General features: G+C 44.1%; 1 long non-coding RNA gene across 1 annotated transcript; it reads left to right on the top strand.

Annotated features, from left to right (window-relative positions):
- The first annotated feature begins 2,858 nt into the window (after nt 1-2,858).
- LOC144177856 (uncharacterized) lies at nt 2,859-6,200 on the top strand. The gene is made up of 4 exons (XR_013323872.1): nt 2,859-3,318; nt 4,371-4,452; nt 4,923-5,009; nt 5,669-6,200. It is a non-coding gene; the product is annotated as an uncharacterized LOC144177856 (long non-coding RNA).
- The last annotated feature ends 1,745 nt before the right edge of the window (nt 6,201-7,945 follow it).

The raw sequence follows: 7,945 nt of genomic DNA, 5'->3' as shown, positions 1-7,945 counted from the left end.
GTACGCCGCGACAAGAGAAGACGAAGAAAGAGCAGGTTTGGCGGAGAAAAAAAGAAAAAAAGCGAAGGCCCTCCCCTCCCTTTCCTCCAACCCAGTAGGACGCTGTGCCCGGCAGTGTCGGTTACGTTTCTCGACGCCATCTCGAATGTTGATGCGGCGACAGACGAGATCGAATGAACGAAGGGACGAAGCAGAAAGAAGAAGACAGCCGGCAGCGGTGGACGAACCAGTTCCAGGGTGAGCTGGCTGCTGCTCGCCTGACTAGAAGGCGAGAGAGGTGAGCGTGCAAGAGAGAGAGAGAGAGAGAGTGGGAGAGAGAGCTGGACACTTCCACGGGGCGTGGAGGACAGGCGAAACGCGATTGCCAGGGTGCCACTAGCGCCCTTTCCAATCTCGTCCTTCGTCCTGTCGGGTTCGTCCCCGATTGCAAGGCAAGCTAGAACACTGCCCGCTTCCTCTGTATGTTGGGTGGCGCTGCGTGGGGCTGCAGTAAATATATCTGCGACGTCGCTTCCTCTGTGTGTATGTGCGAAACAATTTAAAGGTTGCATGGAACGGAAAAATGGCGGCGCGTATTGGATATCACCCCGTTAACGCATTCGTGTACAATTTATGTTCCCTTATAGAAGTGCGAGGGTGACCGCCCCAATATTGTCCGATTCCTCTTCCACACATGTCGTGACTTGGAGCTATCTATTGAGAGCTTCTGTCCGTGCATACACACTTTTAACCTTCATATTCTGTCCAGACATCATCAAAGCAGTGTGTGAACCAATCATCGCATCAAGTTGTGACGTGCGTAATCCGTGGATCCGTATTCTTGGCGCTGATCCGGTGGAAAACAGTTTCCAAGTTGCCATAAGTCCAACATGTTGGTCCGACCCAACTGTTAATCGATGTGCCAACACTAACAGTAACATTTATGAGGTGCGGATGTCCATGTAACATACCTGGTTCTTTATACTCCACCATTGCCTTATTCGCGTTTTCAGTTATTATCAACTGGGCCACTATCGATTTCACTCTGGGATATATATATATATATATATATATATATATATATATATATATATATATATATATATATATATATATATATATATATATATATATATATATATATATATATATATATATTGTACACAGAGCGCGAGAAAATGAAGTAATTAAAGACAGAGACACACAAGAAAAACATTAAAAAATAAATGTTTGCTGACGTTTCAGGATGAGGACTTCCTTTCTTCAGAGTGACATCGCAAGCGAGATTCAAAGCAACAATGATTACAAGAAAAAAAACTCAAAGACCCTTTTTTTATGGAAAGGTGGTTAAAACACGACGCTTTCTCCCATGCAATCGGACTGTTTCCACCGACCTGAGTCAACGCCCAAAATTTAGGAGGCTTCGACCGTGTGGGAATGGTGCAACCGCGATAGATGCCAGCCTCAGGTCAGACTCCGACCACGGAAAGCGTTTTTATTTCTTTCTTGGGGCGCTTGATGGCCCTTCGCTTACCACCATCATCGTGTTGTGAAACCCACTGTGTAAAGGTGGCTTTCCTGCAGTGCATTCTCGTGACACCACGGTACGGTCTCCATCAGTGAGGCATAGACAGCTTCGCTTTAAAAACACTTAAATATTTGGTTCATTTCTCTGGGAGGGAAACATAAATGTTTGTGTGATTGCGGGAACTGCGAGTACGTATCAGTGCAAATCTAGTCAGCGCACAGACCCGGAAGAAAAAAGCGTGCGAGACGTATCAGTAGCGTGGACGCAGTGTAATCAGGGCTCACGCGACCCAGTGCAAACAAGGACGCGATATCTAAATAGAGCAGTCCATTGCTAATGACGGCAGCATGAGCGAGGAGTACAATGGAAACAGTTTTATCCTTGCAACCGTCGCGTCTTTTTTATAAGCAGTGCAAGTGAAAATCGCCACGATCGCTTGCCCTAGTAACATCGCTGTGAGAATGCGTCGGCGTGAGCGAGAGGCACAGTGCAAGGTAAGTCACATCTGCAGCGTTCATTAAACCGGAGTTCTTCAATGTTCGTGTTAAAAGGACCATGCAACACTTTTTCGGAACTTTTGAATGTCCTAAATGCTTTCGGAAGGTAGGCAACAAACCCACCCATTACCTAGAATCAGGGGTCACGAAGTAGATACCTCAGCCAAAAATTACTGCTGGATGCCAATCAGATAAGCTGTCCAAAAGAATTTTCTCTCTTTCCCGGTCTTGGCGTTGTTCGAGCGCTCGAATTACGTCATCGCAGCGGTGGAGCGGCCATTGGCCGGCTTTATTTCACTTGCAGCAATGAACACATTCGATATCCACTTACAGAAGAAAGCCACGAAAGCAAAGCAAATATAAAAATGAAGGAAGCTCACACCAACGCGCACGACTTGAAGGTAGCAATCTTCACGAACATCACGACGGTCCACGATTGCAGCCGATTTGCTTCTTCGCCGTGAAACATGGTTAAGTAGCGCGGTAAGGACGGGACAAAAGTAGACACCACACAGGACTAGCGCTAGATGTAACACACTGATTAATGTGCAGCTTGTCTAGCGCTAGTCCTGTGTGGTCTGTATACTTTTGTCCCGTCCTTACCGCGCTACTTAACCATGTTTCACAGTTCGAACCACCTAGCCCACATTTACGCGTTGACAAGTATGCTTCTTCGCTGCCGCAGCGACCTTCACTCGATCATTGTTGGTGTAAGTATAAGCTTCTTTCACTTTTTTGGAACGGATACTCATAGGTCTTCCCCTTGGAGGGGCGTAAGCTACACTCTAATCCTTGTAACCCATAATGTAACTTCTAAACGGAAGTAACCTATAAAATAAAGGTTACAATGGATCCATTTTGATGTTTTCTTTATCCCAGTCCATTCTAAGGGTTACAAGCGTGAAGTTAAAAGCGGTTTATAGGTTACATTAATGATTTATAGGTTACATCAACAAAATCCGAAATGTAACCTTTATGTTGTAACCTATAAAACGCCCTGTAACCTATAAGAGATGCTCGTCGCGCCTTCTCTCCAGGCGGCCGTTGATTTCTCCGTTGCATGACGGGATATAGAGAAATGGCGGCGCCCGCAGGCCCGGTGGCCGCGTTTTCGCGCCACTCGAGCCTTTTTACCGCTGTGATACCCCTACGATGAAGCGAGGATTGCTGTTACAAGACTTATTTGTCGGCGTGAGTCGCGGAGGCTGCGGCGAGCCCATTTGTGACTGGCAGCGCTACACGGCCCGTTCTTCTACGACCAGCATCAAGTTCGCATGTTGGACCAATGCCCCGGCGCCAGTGAAAGCGAACTCGGTGAGTATATTCCCGTAACGGTTTCCGTGTTTTCATTGGATGTATCTTTTCGCTGGGGCCTTTCAATTTGAAATTGCAGCATTCGAGAGGGATTTTCGTTACCCGACTGATTGCTTCGCTGGACGTTTTCTGTTTCCCGCGACGGCAATTGAATGAAATCGCGGGCTTGCGTTCGTTGCGTCAGACTAGAGCGGACGATCGGGAAAGCCCGTACATTATAACAGATAACGGCGCTCGTGACCTGCTTTCTGCTCTGCGCGCCTTCGTCACGTGTTGAGCGTTTTGTTTACGCTGTTGGCTGCATCGGGCGCACTTGACGGGTTATTGGCCCATGTAATTGTCAGGTAGCTCTGCTTGAATATCTGAATTTTTTCCCAATGAAGTCGTATATTATCGCGCTTTTCTCTGGGAATTATCATTTTGTTCCAGCCGTCGGGAAATATTCATTTTTCTCGCTGCATATATTCGCAATGGTGTCTCGTTTATTGGTCTTGTAATAATATATCCGGATAAACACAAGGTGTGTGCTGCAGAAAAGTAGTCCACTAAATGCTGCCAGAAATTTCTAGACTCACTTTTGTCCAGCACAAGCCTCTTTTTTTGTGAAAGTTTGCCCTACCGCACAATAAAAAGTTTTCATATGTACAACACTCTTCATTTTTGTCATTCTTTTCCTTGAGTGGGTAAATTTGATGTTAGTCATTTTGAGGTAGCGGGGCATTTTCACCATGTTAAGTGGGTTTATTATTCTCATTCACACAAATCAGTCGTTTATTTATTCGCGTGGTATTGCAGGGCAAATGGTTGTCTCGCGTGATACTAGTGTAGTGCAGTAAAGCGACTTTACAGAATGGTGCTATGTATAAGCCAGCATGCAGGCTGCTTGATTGTTGTTGTTTTTTGATGATACAGAAATTGTGACGAATTACACAGAGACAGGTGCAGGTGTAAAAATGGGTGCTGCACCCTCATCGGTTACTGGCTGTTCGAAAAGTGTGGTTGCATATGGATAACTATGCTATGACTTATCAGCACTACTGTTTTTCTTTCAGGCAGTGTTCCTTGAGCTGACAACCAGGACTCCCCTGCGTATGACACAAGTTGAAATGAAGTCTGATTTCCGTGGAAACAACGGTATGAAAATGCAATAACTAAAACACATTCATTCAAATATTCTTTGTAAAAGATGGCACCCAGGCCTGCACAGACAAAAGTATGAATCACTTGTAAAAATGCGAGGCCTTACTTCGTGTTATGGTGTTATATTTCGTATCTATTTTGCCTCATGTTTAGTGACTCTTTCTATCAGTTCGTTACTACATTAACGTTACGAATTCACATAACTATTTCCTCAGCATGGAGCTTTGTAGTTTTTCAGCAACTCTACCTATTCTATAAGATGCGTGGTTTTGCAGAGCCAACAAGAAGAACTCTTTTTCCAAAAGAGCTCTTTAAGAAAGCTTCAGTTGTTAGTGAGGGCTTGTGCTGTGTTCTTTTCCTCGTCTTGTCAAGTTTGAGGTGTTCTTTCATTATAAATGTATACCAACTGCCCAGCTCTAAAGCCTATTACATTTTAACCCAAATAACCCTTTGAGTCATTACAGTTACAGACCTCCCGGGAATGCCACTTGAAGATCGGTGCAAGTTCTAGATGTATCCTCTCCCACAACACATTTGGACGAAGGAAAAATGTAAGTTGGCGATTCCTTTTTACGAATAGCCGAGGAAGAAACCACCGGTAGAAGAACACTTTACTGAAATGAAAAACGTTTCGGCTTCCACGTGGGATCCTCGTTCAAAACGAAACTGCCAGTACAAGGGGGGGGGGGGGGGGGAGATGTTTAAGTACAGCCAAAAATGTGACGCAGACGGCGTCAGCATCGTGAAAGGACGTTTCCTGGGTTTAGTGCGACGTTCGCCCTGTTGCGTGTACTAGTGATTCCACATGAAGGCGCGGAAATGTTTTTGCTTTCTCTTTTGCAAATGTATGTCAGTTTATTTCGTAGCTCAGGGTTTCTGCCTGTTCTGGGTGAGCATGCAGAAACATTTCGCGAGATAAACAGGAATACGGCGCGATTAAAATTCGGGAAGGTTGGCCGGCATGACTATAGTGGCTTCGCGTTGTTCTGAACAATGCGGCCAAATTACTCTGTGTAACGAGAACTGAAATGATGTGAAATTATTTGAAAGGCCATAAATCACTCCTTCTTTGGTGTGGCCTTTTATTTCATTCTCTGGACGACGTCTTCATTTTCGTGCAATATATTTTTCGTACTTCACATGCCTGTGGTTTGGTGTGAGGGGCCTATGGTTGCACTGGATTTTGTTCTTTTTCTGAAATTTTCTATAGATGGCTCTTCAAGGTGGGGAAATCCAAGTGACGGCCCCTCACATATATACCTCCATCTGCGGCAGCAGGGAACAAGTTATTCAGATGGCCTCGGGAAATCTTCAGCGTGCCCAGTTTTTGTGCCTGCTTGTGTACTACGTAAATTGCGAAGCTTATCTCTGAATTTTTCCAAGCGCCTTTTTTCATGCAGGAAATTATAGATCCCATTTAAAGTTTGTCCAAAAGACAGATTGCAATCGGCCTAGAAACTTGTTAGTGCTGAATAAAAAACGATAACTTGGCGTGGGAATCACAACTCAGGTGGAACTGTAAAGAGGAACCTAAGGGGGAAGTGTAAAGACGGATTCGTAAAGACAAGTGAATTCCAAGTGTAATATTAGACTATGAGTGAAACAGAGAATGTAGGGAACATAGCCATAAACACTGCTTTGTATGAAACAGTGAATTTGTAATAAATGTTCTTTCTACTTTCCCACATTCTGCGTTTTTTCTGTGGGGAACCATGACAATAACGCTGTACTGGGAAAGTGCACCTCGGAGAACCATCTTATAAATGTAGCTCAAACTCGAATTCGTCTGAAATGGTTCAATTGCAGTACCAAACAATTCGAAATACTTTGCATACATCCGTGCAAATATTGAGGTAAAGAATCTGCATATTTGACCATGTTTGTGAAGCTGTTCACGCAACATTTATTAAACAGGTTTAATAAGGATATATGAATAAACCGAATTTTACCTGAAAGTCTAAAGCAATATAGGAAACACCAGTTCGCCCAGGAATCCGCACTCGTCTAATACTCATTAAGGAACGATAATTACATTGGGGTGGTTCGCAACTTTGCTTTTTAATAAATAGCCCACAGGAGTTTCATAATAATAAATGTGAATGTTCAAAACTACTGATGCCAAACTTCTGGAAATGAGCTCCTGTTGAATGCGAAAATATGTGTGCATGTACTGCAATTCTCTTTTGATAATCATGGCCTGAGTTGTCAGACAAGAATTTTTGGCTTAAGGCTATGTTATCATAACTTTGGCGTCCTTTTGAAGTATGCTATCAAGTGCATGTTTCCACTAAAGCTTGGTTTCACTAAAGCCTAATGTTGTTTAACTAACGCTAAAATTCATGCCCGCAATTTACCAAAAGACCTATCATGCATGTATGATACTGGCTTCTTAAACGGCACAAAGCTGATGCACATATCAAATTTAGTTATGCCTGTTTATAAGACTTAAGTGTTGCCAATACTCACAAAGATTTTGGGGTGACAACCTGGATAACGATTATCGAACAGGTAATGCAATGCATATATATTAAGAGAACATTTTCAAGCTTTTTAGCACCGCAATTTTAGGAATTATAAAAGTAACTTCTCTTTTAGCCCCAGCCGTGTGGCCGGCAGTTTATTCAAGGGACGAATAAAAGACACCACCCGACGCAAAAGTTTAGACTGCGCAATGGACAGCATGGTCGCACATATCGTCTTCCACTAACGCGATATTTGTTTACCAAGCGGGAAAGGCGCCTTCGGGGCGTCGCCACAGCTGCGCCGGCGAAAGCGCGCCTGGCGCGCAACATGACACCTTCCAGGTGTGTGGCCTTGGACGGCGGTAGATGTAACTTATATATAGGTATACATGCTGAAAGCGGCAAAGTAACCCATAACTGAGTAACCCTTACGTGTATACGTATATAAGGGTTACGAAGATATAGGTTACATTTGTACCTTATAAATTATAGGTTACAAAAATTCGAAAATGTATACCTCTATTAAGGGTTACCCAGCTTAGAGTGTATGACGTGTCTTTCTCGTTCCGAGCAAGTGCTCCAACGATTACGGCGAACGCGGCAGTTTTTCTTTTTTTTTTTTTTTGCTGATCTTATCCAATCTTCCTAAATGGATTATGTTTGGCTTGAAAAACGTGCGCCTGGGACGCTGGGCGCCTGCGAGCGCTCTCTCGTGTACGCGCGCTCGGCCATTTCGTGCTATTTCTACTGCGTGCGAACACGAAAATTTTCGATTTGCTGAAGAGCCTCTCTTTTAAAACGGAAGGCGCATCTGCATGGGACGAGCAAATCACGCAGCGCCGCTCCGTGCTGGCGATAACTATAGCTTTCACGTTGCTTCCAGACGCGAAGAAAAGAGTGTAAGCGTTTATCGGAGAGGTTGTTGCAGGGTCCCTTTATTTCTCAACAGTTCGTCAGGAGCAGCGAATTCCGTGCGAATGGCTAGGGTCGGAGTAAATATGTTCATCTATATATATAAAGAAATA

This window comes from Haemaphysalis longicornis, unplaced genomic scaffold (assembly GCF_048455015.1).
Source record: "Haemaphysalis longicornis isolate Haplotype H1 unplaced genomic scaffold, Haemaphysalis longicornis Haplotype H1 scaffold_33, whole genome shotgun sequence".
NCBI lineage: Eukaryota > Metazoa > Arthropoda > Arachnida > Ixodida > Ixodidae > Haemaphysalis > Haemaphysalis longicornis.
Note: the sequence above shows the minus strand (reverse complement) of the source record. Positions and strands in the feature narration are given on the sequence as shown.